Here is a 23,927-nt window from a genome sequence, read left to right as displayed (position 1 = left end):
ATATTATACGAGGTCATATTATGGTGTTATAGATTCATCCAGCCACTTCACGAGCATGACGCATGGACGAGCCATCGTTTTGATCGACCATATGTCAGGGCTATATTTCACCGTGACACCACGGTGGTGCAAACAAACTAGACACCATACAGACACCATAGTCATGACGCGTCCAAGCTGGTCACGTTACCAAATTGGTTGCGAAATCAAACTGACACCAGGTGAGTAGCTCTCTATAGAGTTGTATACATTTTGTTGGTAGCTGCGACTCGTAGCGTCGGCGAGGTGTCCCGGCGATATATAGCCCTAACACATGGTCGATCAAAACGATGGCTCGTCTATGCGTCATGCTGTGAAGTGGCTGGATGAGTCTATAATACCATAATATGACCTCGTATAATATACGTAGATACCGCTTAAGATCAAGAACGTCATCTATTGAATGATGAAACTACCCTCAAAATTAATATAAACATTAAAAATCTTTAATAGCTATAAAAAATCATCAATTACACACACGCGACAGCCCTAAGTTATTAATTAGAATTACGTTCAAAGCGGCGGTGTATTTTTCAACTTTGCCTCTTATCGCAAACTTTCCTGGAGGTAGTCTTGAATTATTGTTTCTCTATCTTAACGCGTTCTTACTAGCTTTCCCATCCGTATTCGTTTATTAACATTTATGAGGCTTTTTAAAGTTAAGTAGTAAGCAACTATATAAGGCGCAAATTCGGCCTCACATGGAGTACTCACCTCTGGGCGGACGCTCCCCAATACCAGCTTCTTCCATTTGACCGTATACAGCAAAGAGCGGCTCGAATCATCGACGATCAAGTCATCTCAGATCGGCTTGATTCTTTGGCGTTGCGTAGAGATATGGATTCTCTGTGCATCTTGTGGAGGGCTCCTTTGCACAGGAAGCCAGCTAGATTATGGGTACCACAGCGGCGCCAAATTCTGCCGTGAAGCAGTAATGTGTAAACATTACTGTATTTTGAACTGAAGGGCGCCGTAGCTAGTGAAATTACTGGGCAAATGGGACTGGTGACGAGCGCGATTGTAGTGCCGCTCAGAATTTTTGGGTTTTTCAAGAATACTGAGCGGCACTGCATTGCAATGTGTAGGGCGTATCAATTACCATCAGCTAACCGTCCTGCTCGTCTTGTTCCTTATTTTCATTAAAAAATACTTCTACCGCATTTATCACGGAGAGTGCTCAGAGGAGCTGTTCGGGTTGATTCCAGCGGCCGAATTTCACTAATTCAATTAAGACAGAAAGTGTCAAAACGAAGAAAAAACAATAAGCTAATACGATAATAAATAAATATTGACAGATTCAATATTGAAGATAATTCTAATATAATCGTATCAAAGTTAATATGCATCATGTATTGGTACGAAGTAGTCAAACATTGAGCACAAATTCAAGAAATATATTAAAGAATCTTTGACAAATAAGGCTTACTGTATATAGTATAGTAGATTATATAGAGGATAATGATGCATGGTTCTTGTCTGGTTCTGCGCAGGCCAACTGAAATTGTATTATATTAGAATAAATAGGCTAAATTGTTAAATGATTTAAAAGTTGGGCTGCGAGTGTCTTATCAGTTCTTCTCCCCCAAAGCCCCTATACGAACTGATGTATGGTGTCTAGTTTGGTAGCTTACAGACACCACAACTGGTGATGTTCCGGTGAAATAGCCCTTAGTATATATTGCAAAATTTAATATCATTCTGAGATAGTTTCAAAACGATTATAGGTTAGCATGGTATTTGGGTCAATACTGTATAATTATTATCTCAATTCTTACTTTATCAAATCAGTATTCGATGTGAAGACAAAAACATATTTCTGCTGAATAAATTTTCCAATACAGCTATGCCTTTTAATATTTTCAATGGAATGGAATGGAATTTCTGTTCGCATTATATGTATAAGACTGACCTCTCTAGTAAAATAATCATTGAATGTAATTTTGACCTACTTCGAAAGGTTGTTTTTTATGGAATAGGAGGACAAACGAGCGTCACCTGGTTTTAAGTGATCACCGCCGCCCACATTCTCTTGCAACACCAGAGGAATCACAAGCGCGTTGCCGGCCTTTAAGAAAGCTGTACGCGCTTTTTTTGAAGGTACCCATGTCGTATCGTCCCGGAAACCCCGCACAAGGAAGCTCATTCCACAGCTTTGTAGTACGTGGAAGAAAGCTCCTTGAAAACCGCACTGTGGAGGACCGCCACACATCCAGATGGTGGGGATGATATCCTAACTTGTGGCGTGTCGTGCGAAGATGGAATCCGAGGTCCGTTTTTCTTGAAAATTTGTTCACATATCAAGGATCAATAACAGAATAATGTTTTTATAACTTTTTTTTCCTTCTAAACAGGATCACCAGGATCAGGTATTTCCTTTGCTGTTGTATATGTAGCAAATAGATTGTACACAGCTACCTACGTTCTCATTTCTACAGTAGAGTAGCATTTCTACAGTTGCTTTTATGCTATTCTAACCGTTAGAGTGACGTATCGTCATAAAATATTGTATGCTTTGTTCAACTCTCAGGCTGTGGCTTCATCTACAGGATCTACTTTACAGTTGATAACCTGCTCAACCTTAATGTTTGCATATTAGAAAATTGACTTAATATATATATATATTTATCACACTTTTACACAAATTATCTTGCCCCAAACTAGGCATAGCCTGTACTATGGGTACAAGACAACGATATATTTAATGCAATATACTTACTTAAATATACATAAATACATATAAACATCCATGACTCGGAAACAAACATTCATATTCATCATATAAATAATTGCACCTACCGGGATTCGAACCCGGGACCTCTAGCTCAGTAATCAGGGTCACTAACCATTCAGCTATATGGGTCGTCAACTTGAGATGTCACTTTTGTAAATCTAAACAATTTATGTTTTTAAAGTGATGATGACCCTCACTTCTAGGATTAATACACAAATAAAATTGGATGATACGTCACTCGAACGGTTAAGAAAATAATAATAAATTAAAAAACAGCTCAATTGCAATAGCAATCCCATGTTGAAATACAAAATTTTAAACAATCTCTTATTTTTAAAGTGATATCTCTTACTTCTGGGATTCAATAATATCCCAAATTAACTACTAATTAACTACTAATTAACTACTAATTTACTAAATTAAATTTGGAGCTAAAATTTATGAACGACGTGGGAGTCGATCCCACGACCTTTCGGGTTCCATCCAAGCGCTCTTACAACTGAGCCAACCGTTCGAGTATCGTATGGTTCGTAAATCTTGGTATGGCTTATCCAACTCTCAAGTTGTGTTCATTTTTAAAACATTGTTTAAAAAAATATTATTTAATAGTATTTAGTGCGTACCTTACCAGTATTTTAATTTCTTAGATACTTTCGATATACCTTTATAAAATTCAATTTCAGGCCAATTAATTAGTGTTTAACTTTCTATTATATTCAACATTTGTTATTGTTCAGAAAACAATATTCTTCCAGCTACTTAATACTTATTATGTAACTTATTTTTAAGATACTTAAGTAGTTTTTAGTCACCTTAAATGTAAATTAGAGTCACTGTCATTTTTATGGAATGATGTGTTCTCCTATAATTGGTAGTACATACAAATGTTTAGATAATATAAGGCATGTGTTAGATGTAAGTTAATAATGTACAACTGTTAGAGATCCATACAAATAAATAAATACTTAATACCCCAACCGTTCCTACCTAATAACTAATAAGTATGTTTAAGTAATAAGAATTTCAAAACTATAGAAGCTACTGAATTGCAACATCACATTATACGCAGTTCAAGGGTAATAAGATAAATAATTATTAATAGCAAAAATATAATGATATCAATTTATCATTGTTAAGCTAAAGTCAACATTAAAAGTTGTTCGTTTAAGTTTAATTTTCCACACCGCTTTCATAATGCAAGTAGGTAACGTATTATTTACGCATGGCTAACACATTTGTAACCGCCACAATAATAGGGTGATTCACACATACTTACTGAAGCCGAAACGTTGAATGCTATGCAATGATCCTTGCCACGGTGCTAAGATTTTTTTATGGAAAAGGAGGACATACGAGCGTATGGGTCACCTGGTGTTAAGTGATCACCGCTACCAACATTCTCCTCAAATACCAGAGGATACACAGGAGCGTTGCCGGCCTTTAAGGAAGGTGTATCGTCCCGGAAACAGCGCACAAGGAAGCTCATTCCACAGCTTTGTAGTACAAACCGCACTGTGGAGGATTATTTGTTTAAGACCAGGATGATGGCGTTAATAGTCAGACACGTGTTGAGAAGATACCTTAGCGAGAATCAAACCCACGCTCTGTGTACAATTTGACCTTGTAACTAGTAAAACGAAACAATACAAAACGATTCACAAGCCGTATAATTATATAATAAAAAGGAATTACAAAGCAACGCAAAAAATGCAAATCAATTATGTTCTGTTCATTTAAATTCACAATACATTTGAAAAACATACCAAACCGGTCATCTAATTAAGAAAAACAATGACAAAGCGCAACGCTCCGCCATTTTGAATTTTCGACCAATCAGCGCGCCTCGCCAAGGTCGCGCGCAATGTCAAAACTCTTCCTAGTAATTTGTCTAGGCCACATGCCGTCTCTATGATTGATAAGAGTTTGGAAGCCATTTTGAATGCGGTTATCTTTATGATAACGACGAATAAACATTAAATGTACGTTAGAAGGTTATGATAATAAAGTTTGTTGGATTTAAACGATTCATGTAGCAACAACATTGAAGGAAAAATACTTGTTATAGCGGACATGTTTTTAATTGTTTCATTTATGTACTTAGTTGGCTTTGTTAAGAGGTAACATTTGCTGACGCCTTTGTAAGATTTAAATCAAATCAAATCATTTATTTAAGTAGAATTTTAGTTTAGAATTCTTAATATATAATTTAAGAATTCTAAATCAATATTTTTATCGCGCTGACACGGTTGTCTCAACCGATATCAGTACTGACTGCAGCTCCGACTGAAATTCATAAGTTAAAAACTCAATAATTAGGGTTTCGTTCGAATATTTCCACGTTCAAAACATAACCTATTGTTATGAAATTTTGGAAACTGAATGGCTAGAGACATTCTCTGTCTCATTGATTTAATTTTTCCGCCTATTGTTTTGGCATTTGTATACTAGGCTCTTGTTTGCGGCGTATACTTTTAAGCCGTTTTAAGTATTGTTTGAACTAACACACAACTGATAATGATGATATTGATCTTATTTGAAAAAAAAAAATTATCTAGGACTTAAAAGAGGAAAGAGTTCAGAACGTTTGTTTGGATTTTTTTTATAATGTTGCCAAGAGTAAGTTCTAGATAGACAATGTTGTTTTTATGAAAATAAGGGAAGAGACGAGCAGGTCGTTCAGCTGATCGTAATTGATACGCCCTGCCCAATACAATGCAGTGCCGCTCAGGATTGTTGAAAAACCCCAAAAATTCTGACCGGCACTACAACTGCGCTCGTCACCTTGAGACATGAGATGTTAAGTCTCATTTGCCCAGTAATTTCACTAGCTACGTATTATGCTATGTAATTCTACTATGGATATGAATATTATACTAAGACCACTAGTTTTATTTGATGTAGCAACAATAACTCAATTTTTTATTAACAATTGATTTGCACTTACATACTAGTTCTAGGTTGGTTTTTCTAATTAACATTCAACATTTTAAAAAAGAGAAATGATGAGATCCGTAGGCGAACCAAAGTCACCGACATAGCCCAAATGATTGCGAAACTGAAGTGTCCTCGAATGGTGACTACGTACCGGAAGACGTAGTGTTGGTAGGCCCCCCACAAGATGGACCGACGATCTGGTCTATATCGCCGGAATACGTTGGATGAGGGTGCAGAATCGATCGTCGTGGAAATCTTTGGGGGAGGCCTTTGGCCAGCAGTGGACGTCTTCCGGCTGATCATGATTTTAAAAAAGAAAGGTTGAAGTAACTTGAATCTAACCTAATATAAAATTATATTTGAATATTTATAAGTGTGAAACGACAAAAATAAAAGTTAAGAATGAATAAGTTATTAACTAGTTTACAATGAAATACAAACTATTATCTAAACGTGTCGTGGAAAATTTCAATATTTTTTTTTTATGAAATTAAGAGACGAGACGAGCAGGACGTTCAGCTGATGGTAATTGATACTCCATACCCATTACAATGCATTGCCGATCAGAATTCTTGAAAAACCCAAAAATTTTGAGGGGCACTACAATTGCGCTCGTGACCTTGAGACATAAGATGTTAAGACTTATTTGCCCAGTAATTTCACTAGCTACGGCGCCCTTCAGACCGAAACACAGTAATGCTTACACATTACTGCTTCACGGTAGAAAATAGGCGCCGATATCAATCAAAATCATGTTCATTTGTTAAATACAATTCAAATATTTAGTCACATTAATATAAGCATATAATAATAACATATTTCTTTATTACACTTCCTATCAACACAAAGAGCGCAATTTATTTTGCACAGACTAAAAATCTACATTAGATCCTTAATTAATTATGTAGGAGCATATAAAAACTGAAGCACGAAAAATTGATATGGGGTGGTGGGGGGGAGAGCTATTGATCGCCTGAACCACCCCGGCACAAGTATAAAAAGCGTAACAAATTTTCGTCTTAAGAAAAGGAAAAGAAAAAATGTATACAGCCACCCTGCCTCCTGGGGGTAACTCCCAATAAGGGGGGGGGTGGGTGTTGAATTTTTCTCTCTCTTTCGGACGTAAGATGTTACAAAGATGCTTTGTTGTCGGTTAGATAATTAGATTTGGATATGCATTTTTGGCGTTGCGTCCCGAAATGAGATGTGGGAGTTAGCTGCACTCTAGTTTATCTCACGGTTTCAGTAACGAATTTTGAAAAGATTGTGTAAAATGGAGACGACAGAATATATTATAAATGATGAAAGCGTGGAATTATATTTTTCTGCTCCGAAAAATATTTTCAAATAATAAGATGCAATGGTTTTATATCTAATATTTAAAATTCACGTGTCTCCTCCGAAAGGGACCGAACTCCTCCGAAACGGCTTGACCGATTCTCATGAAATTTTGAGTGTATATTGGGTAGGTCTGAGAATCGGACAACATATATTTTTCATCCCCCTTAATGTTAAGTACATTTACAGTTAATTTTTTTTTAAATTTGTTTATTTATTATATATATTAAGAGTCAGCATTAAAAATACAAACAACTTCATATATTCACCCATCTACGATCAACAGTTACTTTTGTATCGCGTATTTGTTTTAATATCGGCAATACAACGTTTGCTCAGCTAGTGTTTCTATATTATCGCTGAACTTGATTTTAGCCCAAGGAGTACGTTAGACATCTATAAAGCGTACTAAGACTTCGCTCAAACTAAGCTGAGTGTATGCTTAGCATAATCTTTGGTTTAGTTTTTATAGTCATTTAACAGCTGAAATTATGCTGAGCAAGATAGCCCAATGCAAAAGTCAAGTTCGCGTTTTATAACACTCACCTAAGTTTTACGTGAGTAAAGTCTGAGCAACTTCTAAGTACGCAAAAAAAGCACGTATACTTTTATAAGAGGCCGGCAAAGCTCCTGTGATTCCTCTGGTGTTGTAGGAGAATGTGCGCGGCAGTGATCACTTAACATCAGGTAATCTGTACATACGCTCGTTTGTCCTCCTCTTCCAAGAAAAAAAACACTTACCGAGGACTAATGTCAATATTTTCATTACTTTGGTCTTATAACCTATCCAGAGTATCACCCCTTTTAATTCTGACTCAATTACTAAAAAAATAAGAAAATAAATTATTGTTAATAATTATAACCAAAAAGCACGCTTTTAAGAAAGTAGAAAATAAACAATTTGTTATGTATTTAAAGCGATGACCCTCACTTCTGGGATTAATTACATTTGTTTTCAGTTTTATCCCAGAAGTGAGGAGTATCACATTAAATACATGACAAATTGTTTAGATTTGCAAGAGGGACATCTCAAGTCAATTTCCTAATATGCAAATATTGAGTTTGAGCAGGTTATCAACTGTAAAGTAGATCCTGTAGGTAGATCCTAGATGAAGCCACAACCCAAACAAGATTTTATCAACGATACGTCGCTCGAACAGTTGGCTCAGTTGGAAAGAGCGCTCACACGGAATGCGTGACGCATCGTCGTCTCGCATCGTTCACAAAATTTTGATTTTTTAATTTTCTTTGTGTAGTAGAGAATAATGTTTAAATATCAAGTATATGCGACTTTATTTTGCTCAGTTTTTTTTTAGCGTTGCCGGCCTTTATGGAAGGTGTACGCGCTTTTTTTGAAGGTACCCATGTCATATCGTCCCGGAAACACCGCACAAGGAAGCTCATTCCACAGCTTTCTAGTACGTGGAAGAAAGCTCCTTGTAATCCGCACTGTGGAGGACCGCCACACATCCAGATGGTGGGGATGATATCCTAACTTGTGGCGTGTCGTGCGAAGGTGGAATTCGGCGGCAGGAATCAGGTTAAACAGCTCTTCGGAACACTCCCCGTGATAAATGCGGTAGAAGACACACAATGAAGCGACGTCTCAGTGCTACAATTGGCCCAAGCACCAAAGATTATCATAAATTTAATTTGAATACATCTAACTGTAGCTGATGTTTTAACTGAGAATGACTGCGATAATTTCTTAAAATACGGATGTAAATATAACCCTTATAGCCTATAGGTATATCTAGGATTATTTGACATAGTACCTTGATGTTGAATGCAACTGAATAATACCAGCTCACTTTACTGTTCAAATAAGAACCAACTTCAATCTTGAGCACCTTGAAATCAGCTGACAAATGTGGGAGGGTTATTGCCACCCCGATCTTTACAATTTTAAGCTAATCCCTTCTTCAATTTAAACTTTGGCTGAATCTTGACATATTTGATTTTAATTGAACTCTATGGAACGTTATTTTTTTCGCTTCTATGTCTAGCCATACAAGCAATGACTTTCTATACACATATAAGAATACTAGCTGACCCGGCAAACGTTGTTTTGCCATATAAAGTATAATTCACGCGATAGTTTTATAAATAATAAATAGCCTGTGTGTTATTCTGGTGTGTAAGCTATATTATTGTAAAGTTTCATCAAAATCCAATCAGTAGTTTTTGCGTTAAAGAAGCTCAAACATACATCCAGATATACAAACTTTCACATTTATAATATTAATAGGATATCATTCGCAATCTGACAGTGGAACGGCAAAAGTGTGCTTAGAGACGATTTTGTTATTACCAGAAAATTTTGTGGGATGCTTCTAAATGATATGATGTAAAATAGGAGATAAATAACAAATAGGAGATTCTTAGAAGAACCAAAGTTGCCGACATAGCCCAAATAATTGCGAAACTGAAGTGGCAGTGGGCATGGCACATAGTTCAACGGCGAATGGCGACCAAGTACCGGAAGACTCAGTGTTGATAGCCCCCCCCCCTACAAGATTGGACCGACGAGCTGGTCTAGATCGCCGGAATACGTTGGATGAGGGCAGCGCAGGACCGAACGTAGTGGAAATCTGAAAAAGTGGGGAGGCCTTTGTCAGTGGACGTCTTCCGGCTGATGATGATGTAAAATCAAGTAAGAGGAATGACAGCATGTCTGTCCAGTTGTAAGGATAATCTACCAGAGAAATTCCCATCAAAATTAATATAGGCGAAGTCAGAGATAAGGGAATACACATTTATCAATCTTCTTCTAAAACATTTCAACTTTTAATATTAGCAATAGTTCATTGTTTGTAAATAGATTTAAATCATTTAGTTAATAAAACTCGAAACAGAATCATAAACAATAAATTTATTTCTCTAGCATAGGGTATACAGATCAACAAACCTCGCACAAAGGATGCAACAAATTAAAAAAAAAAACCAATATACATTAAGTGAAATATTCACAAGAACCACAAAATTCAATTTGCGCGTTAGAGAAAGCTCTCCTTACGTTCCCAGACGAACAAAATGAAAACACGCTTGGAAAAAAGTGGGGGAAGCAGGAATTAAACTTGGGTCGACGGGGGGTTGGGAGGGGGGGGGGGCAAGGATGCTGGATGATTAATTATTAGTTTGTGTGTGTTCGGGAGATAGCGTTTCTATCGTTTTTAAATTTTATTAATAATAGACTTTACTATAAATAATCTTGATATAAGAATGCGGACTAATTTATAATATATTTGTCATGTTTAGTACCCGAAGGATACTTAGCAAGAATTGCTAAGATTCAGCTATCGAACCATCAGTCCGTCTGTCTGTCAACAGGCTGTATCTCGTTAACTGCAATAGTACGAAACCTTCAAGTTTGACGGAGAGTCTATTATGATTGCCGACACAACAAAAAATTAAAAAAAAAAACAATATTAAGTTTTTTTTTTATAAAATATCTGTTATAAATACTGAAAATAAAACCTTTAAAATTTTTCACGAACTGATGAAATTTTAAAATAAATGAGTGTGTCGCAAACAATCTAATATCTAAAATAAATTTCGTTATTTGAGAAGTATCCAATTTATTCTGAAATAGCTTAAAATATTACAAATATACACAATTGTGTTAGTTGTCTCGTCTGTCTGTCACAGAAACTCGCTAGCCTTTTAACCTACTCGCGTAACCAAATAGGGCTGCCACTGTTCTAAGGTTTCACTTCAAACAATTGAAATTGCTCCATAAACGTACATCAATAGCTGTGCCAAAAAAAATTATTTGTGTACTTATGTATGCACGCAAGAAGTTAAACTTCTTTTGCCTAATGAAGCAAAAATCATTAAAATTATTTATTTCACGTGCGATTCTACATTTCTAGAAAGAAAAATATTGTAACGATGGCTTTGACAATTAATTATTAAATAATGAATACGGCTGTATGGGCTTGAAACCTTTGCCTGTAATAGTGGACGAAGAAACCAAAAAAAAAAAACGAATGACGCAAAAGCAGTAAATTTTAGGACCCAACTTTTTGCGTTACAGTGATACGCGCGCATCTTAAAATTTCACTATCATCATATTTTCATAACGCGCCTTATGAAGCATAACTTCAAAAATAAATAATATTAACTAACTAACTTAATCTACTTACTTTTATTTAATGATGATTTTCAATCCAAACTGTACTGGACGATAGTGTTTTTTTAATTAAATATTATGTTTAATATGTGTAACGGTTTATATAAACCTTAGCACGGATCGAGCCATAATTAGTTGGTATTTATGTGCTCAATGCCTACCTATCTACCTAAAACATTGTATCGCTCATAATATTTCAGAAATTTTAAGGTCAAGGTGCAACGTTATAGGTGAATTTTTGGACTCGTAGCTTATATATCCATAATACCGATAGCACATTAGTCAGAGTCACTGCGGTGCATTATTGTCAATAAGATAACATAAAAAAATAATGGAAGTGGCAACCCTAGCTGTACTTATGGAAACAAAACTGGCTAAACGTAGCGAATGAAACTGATTGTTACGACCGCTTTTTTGTTATTCTGTTTTCTACATTTATAAGACGAATTTTACTATTAGATTGCGAAAGCCACTTGCCTGGTGAAAAGTGAAACATCAACAGCCCATATTCAATACCAGAGTTTAGCGTTGCCTGATTTAGAGTTGTTCCTTTACTGCCGTGAAGCAGTAATGTGGAAGCATTATTGTATTTCGGTCTGAAAGGCGCTGTTTCTAGTGAAATTACAGGGCAAATGAGACTTAAACTTAAGAATTTTTGAATTTTAGAGTTTTCAAGAATACTGGCGTATCAATCACCTGATTATATCAATTAGCTGAAAGTCCTGCTCGTCTCGTCTCTTGTTGTCGTAAAAAAGAGTATTGTCTACGTTTGAAGGATCGGTTGATTCCACAAAGCAGTTGTGCGAGGTAAGATGTCTCTTCCAAAACCCTGGTGTGAATGCCTGATATCAACGTAGTTCTTGGAGACATATTTCTTCACGTAATATCTCGATGTACAATTTGGATCCGGTTATTAACTCTGTCTGAACCAATGACGTTCACAGCTAAGGACATATCATTCGCAGTCTGAGAGCGGAATAGCTAAGGTGTGCTTATAGACAATGTCTTTTCTTGTTTGCATTCTTCATTTCTGAACTACTAAAGCATTCCACTCCTTTCGGTCCTCGGCTTTCCTTATTATTCCTTATTCCTTTGACATTACATCTATGCAGAAAAGCTTTAAATAATTGGTTAACTTGTCTTGCTTATGATGAAGTGGAAAATCTTCTGAACAGACTGACGTGACAAACACACGCATAGATGAACCCAATTAAAGGTCCAATTCAAACCCACATGCATACACTCACTCACTCACACACACAAACACACACACACACACAATTAATTGTAAATTGTAAAATTTGGTTTTTAATCATTTCTGTTTATTTCTATATTGTTTACTAAATAAAATGTATCTGCTAAGGAAGTTGCGAGATATTCCCAATACAAGTGTCCTAAGACAACTTACTGGGAAGTCTCAACCACTAAAAAATGTATATGTAATCTTTGAAATAAACGAAATTTATTTATTTAAAAAAAAATATTTTAATTTATTGCGGTCGTAAGTAGTCGGCCAGTGAGTGTCTTGATCCGGTCCGATCAATGGCTAGGCGATAGTCCGCGTGGTCTTTGACAATGAATAAAGCATACTTTTCTCCAAATATTAGAGTTCTGACACTGACCGAATCAGGTTCTTAATGCAACAAACGAAGCCGTAATGAACTACATAAATATTTTACATTGCTGCTTATTGACCAAGAATATTTTAAACAACTGCAGTAAATGCAGCAATGTATATAAACAGCAGTCGAAGCTTATTAAGGTGTAGTTTGTGGCATGTTCCATATTTCAGATTTGTTTTTATACGACGTGGATTGTCTTATTGTATATTATATAGAATGCCATTGCTTGAATTAATCCTTAGAACGTTGATATATAAGGGAGATCAAAAGCTTTTTTTTTTAATATTGTGAAATTTTATCGAAGTTAAATACATGAAAACCTTTTATTGAAGTAGGCGTTACTTTGCGGAAATCCATAATTATACAAATGATTTAAGTTTTCTTTAGTGTTGCGGAATATATTGGCGGAATTAAGACTAAGGAAAACTTAAATCATTTGTTTACATGAAATCCTTTATGGCTGAAATATTAAGATTGTTACGCAATGTTGTTTACACAAAGTTTTATTAATATTTTCAAGCCCAATGATATCGGGTCCTCTTAACAATGTCTACTAAACAACTATTTGTGTAGTCTGGTAGACGTAATATAGTAAGTAATTTCTTACAAGTGAAATAATAACTAATAATCAAATAAAATTTTGAATAAATTTCAAGTTTAATTTATGGTTGATTTTAATTTTTCTTCAGCTAGACGGAGATATAAAGGAGACTACACACGGTGTAGTCGCTTCCTAAGATGATTTAAATATGTTTTTTATTAGTGAGCATTTATAAAAGTTTTTTTGAGTCAGTATTTACTAAGGATTTTTTGAAATATCACATAAACTTATTGTCACTTTTTTTGAGAATTTTATGAGAATTGTGACAAAATGAACAGATTTTTCTCATTTGTAAGGACAAAGTAAGGGCGAAGCAAACGTACTTCAATACCTTTCAATACCTTACCTTCTTACTGTGCCCTTGACCTTGATTGAATTCAGAATGCAATAAATTTCAATGAACTTGCTCATTTGTATCGCATGATTTCGCCAGTCATAAAAAAAAGTTAAGTAGTTATAATATTATCATTCCACCTTCGCACGACACGCCACAAGTTAGGATATCATCCTCACCATCTGGATGTGTGGCGGTCCTCCACAGTGCGGTTTTCAAGGAGCTTTATTCCACGTACTACAAAGCTGTGGAATGAGCTTCCTTGTGCGGTGTTTCCGGGACGATACGACATGGGTACCTTCAAAAAAGCGCGGCCACCTTCCTTAAAGGCCGGCAACGCTCCTCTGGTGTTGCAAGAGATTGTGGGCGGCGGTGATCACTTAAGAACACGTGACCCGTACGCTCGTTTGTCCTCCTATTCCATAAAAAAAAAATCATTGATATACATTTCTTTTCATGCCATATAAAGATCTCTTATACACTTCTCTCAACTCTTCCGCACACGCATGCATCTAGCATGAATGAATGAAGAGATGCATATTCTGTTAATAAACAACAATCTAGTGTGCAGTCCCCATTACTACTCAGTCTGTACGTTTTGTCTTTTTCACGGCTTCAATTTAAAATTTTATTTCCCGCTTGACCCAGGCGAGGGGGCCCCGTGGGGGGGTCGGGGGGGGGGACACGGTCGGCACTCATTATGACCAATTTCATACCGCTGGTTTGCCTGCCATTGTCTCCGCGATGGCTCATTTCTGTACCCCATTCAAGTTTTTGTTAAGTTTCATGAAAGCAACAACTAAATTGCGAATTCGGTGATTAAGTGTCACTGTTTTCGGTGTTAATCAGTGGTTTTGTTGTTGTCGAGAAATGAGAAATGAAAGTACCTATTTTAGAATCACTTTTGACAAATAAATTTTGTTTAACTTAATATTATATCCACTATACAAATTATTTAAGTTTTCTTAAGTGTTAATTCCGCCAATATTTGTCTTTAAAACAATTCGACACGAGTTTCGCCTCTACACGAGGCATCCTCAGGACGTGTTGTCTCGCCAAAATCTTGCACAAGACAACACGCAAACAGGCAAAATCTCGTGCCAGATTTTGGCGAGACAACACGTGTCGAATTGTTTTAAAAACAAATATTGGCGGAATTAACACTAAAGAAAACTTAAATCATTTGTATAATTATGGATTTCCGCAAAGTAACGGCTAATTTAATAAATTTTATTATATATTGATACGCCCTGCCCATTACAATGCAGTGCCGCTCCGGATTTAAGAAACCCAAAAATTCTGAGCGGCACTACAATTGCGCTCGTAACCTTGAGACATAAGATGTTAAGTCTCGTTTGCCCAGTAATTCCACTAGCTACGGCGCCTTTCATACCGAAACACAATAATGTTTACACATTACTGCTTCACGGCAGAAATAGGTGACGTTGTCATACCCATAACGTAGCCGGCATTCTGTGCAAAGGAACCTGCCACTGGTAAATGAATTTGGTTACCTTATACCAAATCGATGATTCAGATATGGTACCTCTATCCAGAGATAAGCGCATCCATACAAAATAAAGTAATCCTCAACTTTAATATTGCCTTGTAAATAACATAAACATTACATAAATTTAAATGCATGACTTGCTTCATATTTAAAATTTGCATTTCATAAATATACCAAAACAATATGTTGTTTCTTTGAAGAACTAAAATCAAAGAAAACATGCTGTAACTTGTAACGGTGTAAAATTTACATTCTGTTAAGTTTGTATGTTAAAATATACAAAACTGCATAATTTGAAGAAACAATCTTGTCTGTGGTTAAAACGTGGTCCGGGAAACTTGTAATCTGAAAATTGTATTAAATCAAATTATTTTTTGCATCAATACTATTGAATAGAAGAAATTTCTTTGTGATTATTATTGTAGGTTCAAGAAGCTTTATTTCATAGCCATTTTTTTTTAATGAAAACACAGGACGAGATGAACAAAACGCGCTCGTCACCTTGAGACATCTCGAGGTGACGAGCGCAGTTGTAATGCCACTCAGAATTTTTGCGCTTTCAAGAATCCTGAGTGGCACCGCGTTGTAATGGGCAGAGCGTATCAATTATCATCAGCTGAACGTCCTGATCGTCTCGTCCCTTATTTTCATAAAAATTAAAATATTGTCCCGAGGTAGGCATAGGTAGTAGCTGCGACGCAGTTTGTACTAATGCAGCTACTTATGCACTAATTTTCAATATGTAGGATGTTATTATTATGTGCAAATGATTTGAGTTTTCGTTAGTGTTAATTCCACCAATATTTGTCTTTAAACAATTCGACACGTGTTTCGCCTCTACACGAGGCATCCTCAGGACGTGTAGTCTCGCCAAAATCTGGCACGAGACTGCCAACACGAAAGAAAACTCAAATCATTTGTATAATTATGGATTTCCGCAAAGTAACGCCTACTTCAATATTTTTTTTTATTATTATTATGTGCAATAAAAATCTTTAAATATACGAATACAAAGTTTTCTGCACAAAATATTTGTTTAAAATCACAATTATTTAGCAGCGTAAATAAATAAGTACTAATTTAAGTATAACGTAAATATATTTTATTAAGTTATTCTATATAGTAATTTTAAATTTAAATTTAGTTTAGTATGTAACGTGCAGTGATTTGAGATAAGTTTGAAATAGTAATTACAATATTAAGACGACGAAGTGTAATCCGGCTAAGTTTAAAAGCGAACAATTGCTTACAACATAGTGGATTTCGGCTATCTGCATTTTTTACAAGATTATAGCCGCTATCTGTCAATCTCGAGCGATTGCCAATTTCGTGGTCATCTGGAGGGCAAAGCCAAATTGGCTTCAAAGAAACTGGGCGTCATTAATAGAGCACGGCAATACTTCAAGCCTGTCCACATTCTAGCGCTGTACAAAGCGCAGGTCCGGCCACACATGGAGTATTGCTGTCATCTCTGGTCTGGCGTACCCCAGTATCAGCTCGATCCATTTGACCGCGTGCAACGTAGAGGCTGGATCACTTGGCGTTGCGTAGAGAAGTCGCTTCATTGTGTGTATTCTACCGCATTTATCACGGCGAGTGTTCCGATGAGCTATTTAACCTGATTCCTGCCGCCGAATTCCACCTTCGCACGACACGCCACAAGTTAGGATATCATCCTCACCATCTGGATGTGTGGCGGTCCTCCACAGTGCGGTTTTCAAGGTGCTTTCTTCCACATACTACAAAGCTGTGGAATGAGCTTCCTTGTGCGGTGTTTCTGGGACGATACGACATGGGTACCTTCAAAAAAAGCGCGTACACTTTCCTTAAAGGCCGGCAACGCTCTTGTGATTCCTCTGGTGTTGCAAGGGAATGTGGGCGGCGGTGATCACTTAACAACAGGTGACCCGTACGCTCGTTTGTCCTCCTATTCCATAAAAAAAAATATTATAATTAAATGAAAAAACTATGAAAGAATGTCAAGGTTATTTAGTTCAAAGGACAATTGTTGAAGTAGTTTGGTCAAAAATAGGCGGATGAAAAAGGTTGATGTAAGCTAAGTTCTTACATATTGGAGCTGAATTGAAAAGTTGCCCAGTCATGGATAGCAAGAATATGAACTAACTGAAACTGTTTGATAATCAAGAAACTGGTGAAGTAAGCCAATCTTTGCCTACCCCTCTAGAGGAGAAGTTTGATTATGGTCAAATCGTAAGTAGAGATATTTAAGTGAGAAATGCATAATACGTAGATGAACATTCTCTTTTGTTATTTGGTTGAGTTCTCGTGATAGGCTTCGTCATACTCGCTTAAATGTCACTGCTTGTGGCGGTGACGTGGGGCGAGTCGTTCGTTGGCCCATGCGTCATGCTCGTGAACGGGCGCTACTTGCAGGATGATGCTGTTAACAGAAACTCTGCTTCGTGTTCTTAAAATTAAAGTTATTATATTTTTTTATAATTGGCTTATAAAATGCTCGCAAAATACCTTTATTTATTTATTTTTTACTAGCTGACCCGGCAAACGTTGTATTGCCATATAAATTGCAGATTTCTTTTTTACTTACTTCACACTTATTTTATTTATTTTTTTATTTTGGATAATTCACACTATAATTTTATAAATTATAGCCTATGAGTTATTCTGGTGTGTAAACTATATTATTATAATGTTTCATCAAAATCCATTCAGTACTTTTTGCGTTAAAGAGGTACAAACATACATCTGGGCACACAAACTTTCACACTTATAATATTAGTAGGATTTAACGGTGAGTGCGTATTGAGCATCAACTGTACTCAATAACTCTTTTTTTATACATACACGTTTACATTTACTTGTTTTTACTTACTCGTGTAAGGCGTATTTGACGTTAGCGTATTTTTGTTGCATCACATTATATATTATATGTATTGTAATTAAAATTATTTGTAAAACGATGAAACTGTCACTAGCCACTTCTTCTCGTTAAAGCTCAACCTTTTCCGAGGTGGCGGTAAATGTAAAAAGAAAGGAAAACTTTTGACATTCATAAGTGTCATTTCCTTAAACCAACATGAATAAAGTAATTTTTATTTGATTACTAGCTGACGTTGAGACACTGTTCTGTCAATAGAAAAAAAAAATGATGGATATAGTATATTGTCCTTGCTAGATAGACATGGCATATGTCTTTTTTCTCGACTTTTCTCTAGACCTGTATAATAATAATATTGACACACTTTTTACACAAATTATCTTGCCCCAAATTAGGCATATAGCCAGTGTTATGGGTTGCAAGACAACGACATATTTAATACAATATTCTTACTTGAACATACGTAAATACATATAAACATCCATGACTCGGAAACAAACATCCATATTCATCATATAAATGCTTGCACCTACCGGGATTCGAACCAGGGACTTCCAGCTTAGTAGGTAGGATGGCTAACAACTACACAATTCCACTATACATTATTCTGTTATATCTCAAAAGGGTTTATTAGACCGCGTTTTCGTTGAAAGCTCCCAGACGATTTATTTTTTCCAACACCTCCAACAAATACCGTTCATATATTTAAAAATATATAAACATATCAAATTATATACCAAAACCTTCCTCGAGAACCACGCTATCCATTGGTGAAAACAGCATGAAAATCGCTAATGTTTTTGAGTTTATCGCGAACAGACAGACAGACAGACGCGGCGGAGTTTGTTTTATAATATCTAGTGATAATATGCACATTTATGTTTCATAAAATACTAGAGTCACGCAACCAAAAAACAAATCACCCTTCTTTAGTTATGAAGAGATGCGTATAAGATGTTCAATATGTTATATTTTATTAGCTCATAACCGAATCCTTGGTCGGTTTATCCCAAGTCGAAGCAGGTTGGGTGGGGGTGAACGGGGGGGAGGGCAGGGTGGGTTGTGTCCCCTTGCGCTTGTGTGAAAGAATGCTAGGAATCAATACAGCGGTGCACGTAAAATTGCACTAGCTACCCCTTGACCCCCTTTGGGGGGTTTTAGATTATATTTTGATAGCCTTTATGGGTGGGTGTGGTAATTAATCGAGCATCTTATATAAACTGTAAGGTTGTGTCTCGGTTCATTTGGGGGGAACTTCTTCGCGGTGGCAGAATTGGGTCAATAGATACACTTAAGGCCTTTGATACTTAGTTTTTGGGGTTATATCATCCAATATGTATGTCTGGTATGTCTGTCTTCTGAGATATCATGGTTAACAAGTTAAAAAAGTGTGTGTGTACTTATGCAATATGTACGCACGCAAGAAGTTATACTTCTTTGGCCTAACGAAGAAAAAATCATTAAAATGATTTATTCCTCCTTTTTTAGAAAGAACAATTTTGGAAAAATCTTGCAAAGATGGCTCTGACAATAAATTATTAAATTATGAATACGACTGTTTGGGCTTGAACCCTTCGCCTGTCCTAATAATGGACGAAGAAACAAAAAAAATATAACGAATGACGCAAACGTCAGAAAATTTTAGGAACCAACTTCACCCTGTTACTTAGTGGTGCGCGCGCATCTTAAAATTTCACTCTCATCATTTCTCATAACGCTCTTAAGAAGTATAACTTCATAAACATTGTCTGAATGAATTGTTGTCATTGGTAATAAACCTATATAGATGAAACTAATCAAAAGACTCCACATTAAAGCCTACTACTTTAAAACTTAAGTAAATCAAATCCGTACCGTACGTACGTAATAGGTACCGATATCTGTCATTGATTGCAGTTAAAGAAAGTTTTTCATATTATTTTATACTTACTTTTGTCAATAAATATATAATAAAATACAATTATTAAAAAACGTTTGTGTGGTAAAGGTTATTTATATTATAACATAAATAATTTTCTTAAGTATACCACAGACTGGGAATGGAGCGGACACCCACAGGCTATTTACTTATAATTTTTTATTGTACGATACTGTATTACATTGCAATCCATATTTTTATTAAAAAAAAAACCCGCTGAGTTTCTTGCGCCCGTTCTTCTCGGGTTTGAGGCATACTATTTCGAATGGGTGGTAGGTTTTGACGTTCATTAAGTGATTTTAAATACTATTTTGAATTTGAATATATTAAATATCTAAGATTTCTATATCTAATTATTCTCTGATATCAAATGCTTCTTAAAAAGTAAATTGGATATCGATTTTCGAAAGCATGATATTTAACTTATAAATTAATAAATAACTTATAAAGTACTATGGGTACAAGACAACGATATATTTAATACAATATACTTACCTTAACATACATAAATATATATAAACATCCATGACTCGGAAACAAACATTCATATTCATCATATAAATGTTTGCACCTAACGGGATACGAACCCGGGACCCGTAGCTGAATAGGCAGGGCATCCACTGGGCTATAGGGGTCGTCAAACTAAATTGAAACTATGTAGCTTGCAACTCAAGTTTAACCAAAACATTAATTAATTCCTGACACTTACTGAAACACTCAGATGATGTTATTAGTCACAACAGCAAAACTTCTGGCCGCTGTAAATGTGCGACGAAATAGTGTCAAACATTTGTGAGTCGGTCGAGGCATCGCAAAACTAAAACGTACAAAACAAGAGAGGTGTTCAACAGGTGATTCGTATTTGGTAGCGGGGATCTTTGTTTAGTACTGAACTGTTAGGAGTCCGGCCAGCTTATTGGATCTATGTTAAACTGTATATTTTATTCATCTATATTTATCTATACTAATATATAAAGCTGCAGTGTTTGTTTGTTTGTTTGTTTGAACGCGCTAATCTCTGGTACTACTGGTCCGATTTGAATGATTCTTTCAGTGTTGGGTAGTCCATTTATCGAGGAAGGCTATAGGCTATGTTTTTTTTTTCAAAATTAGGGATCCGTAATAAAATTGCTATTTTGTAACACAAGGTGTAAAATCGAAAACCTGTTTTTGCGTGCGCTGCAAAAACTATTGACAATAGAACAAAATGATGTACAGGCTATAATATAGGCAATATTTTATTACTTATAAAACTATCGCGTGAATTATACTTTATATGGCAAAACAACGTTTGCCGGGTCAGCTAGTGTATAATATAATTTAGTATAAGCTATCTTTAATATAAAATAAGCACGGCCTTACAAATAAAATTGGCATAAAGTTATACATTAGAATTAACAAAGAATATTCTAATATTGGGAGGCTCCTTTGCAAAGTTTGCAGTTTGGTTGTACGCGTGGAATAGTATTCCTTGAAAATATGGAGGATGTGGTGCGATACTGGAAAATAGTGGAAGAAATTAGGTTCAGTTTGCCCTTCGGAATAGCCTCTTGATAAACATACCTAATGTTCTAGTCATAAGTTACAAATAAATATGCATTAATTTTTTACGACGTAGTTTAATCTTACTTGTATTTTTTTATTGAAGTCTCGTCAATAACTAACGAGGAATTGACTTAAAATTACTAGCTTTGGCGTTAGTTCACGCCCTTAATCTATCTCTATCTATGTATCTTTTTACCAGTGGGAGGCTCCTTTGCACAGGAAGCCGGCTAGATTATAGGTACCACAACAGCGCCTATTTCTGATGTGAAGCAGTAATGTGTAAGCATTACTGTGTTTCGGCCTAAAGGGCTCCGTAGCTAGTGCAATTACTGGGCAAATGAGACCTATACATCTTATGTCTCAAGGTGACGAGCGCCGTTGTAGTGGCGCTCATAATTTTTGGGTTTTTCAATTATCTTGAGCGCAGTGCGCATTGTAATGGGTAGGGCGTATAAATTACCATCAGCTGAACGTCCTGCTCGTCTGGTCCCTTATTTTCATAAAAAAAAACGAGACCAACATTTTACTGGTCTATACTGTGTACATCTTCAACAATTATAAAACAAATAATAAGTAAATACTAACTAATTCAATTAAAAGTGTTTAAATTAAATATAATATAGCTATTTTCCATTACAATACAAGTATCTGTAACAGGAGAGCAGGCGTTGTAGAGGTATTTGTGTTTGAAATGGGTGGATGTAGGCTTTTAGGGCACTGTCTCGACCGTAGACTTAGTAAACGTATAGACTGCTCCCAAGGTTGTATATTGGCAGATACTGTAAAATTTTAGAGTACCGATATTTAAAAAAAAAAGGAATTCGTGCTTTATGCTATTGCAATACGGTTCGTTTTAGACAATAGTTTTGTGTGTAACAAATCTGTGTATCTGTTTCTGATTGTATTTGCACAAATAATTATTGTTTATACTGCATGCTGCTGGCTGGTAGAACACAACATGAATAATAATTACTTATCTAATAATTAAAATGTTGTTATGTGAGTTTAAGTTTGTTATAAACATTGCTTACTGGTTCGTTTTCTAGGCTTTCACTGGTATCCCGTCAAATCCAATCAAGTCAAAAATATTGTTATTTTAATTTAAAAAAAAAACATAAATACCTCCCGGTAACATGATGATCCAGTCACCCACCACAAGCGAGCATGACGATGCTTTTCACGAGAAATCTACTGAATAACAAAAGAATATTCTTAATTACAAAAACAGACATTGGATAAACAGAAACATAAAAAAATCCCATAACTCACACCCTAATAAAAAGAATTAATTGTTGTGTGCCTTTTTGAGTGAAAATTCCGTCAACAAGACCCGTGCCAGAATTTGGCGAGTCATCATCGCCTGAGGATGCCTCGTGTAGAGGCGAAACACGTGTCGAATTGATTGAAGACGAATCTTGGCAGAATTTACACTCAAGAAGGCTCACAGCATTTGAATTATAATCTTGTTTCTAATGTATAGTAACAGCAAAAAGAAACAATTAAAATAATATATATCGATAGAAATAAACACCAAATTAGACAGACCCGTGTGCATCGTTTCGCAGAAGTAAAAACATATTAAAACAACGCAATGAGCGCGCTCTATTTATCACAAGTCTGTGCTCAGTTCAATTCAGGTCATCCCTTACTCCTTAATAGCTCGATACTCAGTCGTTTGACAATAATATGTCTACATGTCCTAAGCTCCCTGTACTACATAAGTACATTAAAATTGCATTTGAAATTTTATTATTATTCTAATACATTTCGTAATGAATTTAAAGTCAAGTTACGGCATGTACGTTGTGTGAGATTTATTTTTAATTTCAGAAGAAAATGGTATTCTAAATTAGAAATTCAATTCGAAATTCAATTCGCAATTCTGAATTTATAACTTTTGTTTTGTTACAATTTGAATTGTGAAAGTCCGCTGCTTGAAATTGTAGGTAATGAAAATCTGTGCTACGTTGGGAGTCACCAAGCCCTGACTTATGTTCATGCATTTTAGTAACTAAATCACACCTTTGTAAAAAAAATTTTTTTTAAAAATTTAATTATTATAATCAATAATGTGTGTATGCGTGTGTGATAACTATAGGTACTTTTTTTATGGAATAGGAGGACAAACGAGCGTACGGGTCACCTGTTGTTAAGTGATCACCGCCGCCCACAATCTCTTGCAACACCATAGGAATCACAGGAGCGTTGCCGTACTTTCCTACTACATAGTCTATCTATCGTAATAAATATACGTAAATCTTTCACTCTAGAAAGCCATTATATAAAAATCTTCAAATTTGTACAATATTAAAAAGTATCGATTCGAACGTTTAATATAATGTAGACAGCTTCATTAAAAGTCTAGA

General features: G+C 35.6%; 1 protein-coding gene across 1 annotated transcript in view; it reads left to right on the top strand.

Moving 5' to 3' along the window:
- LOC126979707 (mushroom body large-type Kenyon cell-specific protein 1) overlaps positions 1-23,927 on the top strand; it is a 260,963-nt gene that overhangs the window by 68,468 nt on the left and 168,568 nt on the right. The gene's annotated exons all lie outside the window — the stretch shown is intronic.

Source organism: Leptidea sinapis, chromosome 4 (genome assembly GCF_905404315.1).
Source record: "Leptidea sinapis chromosome 4, ilLepSina1.1, whole genome shotgun sequence".
Lineage (NCBI taxonomy): Eukaryota > Metazoa > Arthropoda > Insecta > Lepidoptera > Pieridae > Leptidea > Leptidea sinapis.
This window is presented reverse-complemented; position numbering and strand designations above follow the sequence as displayed.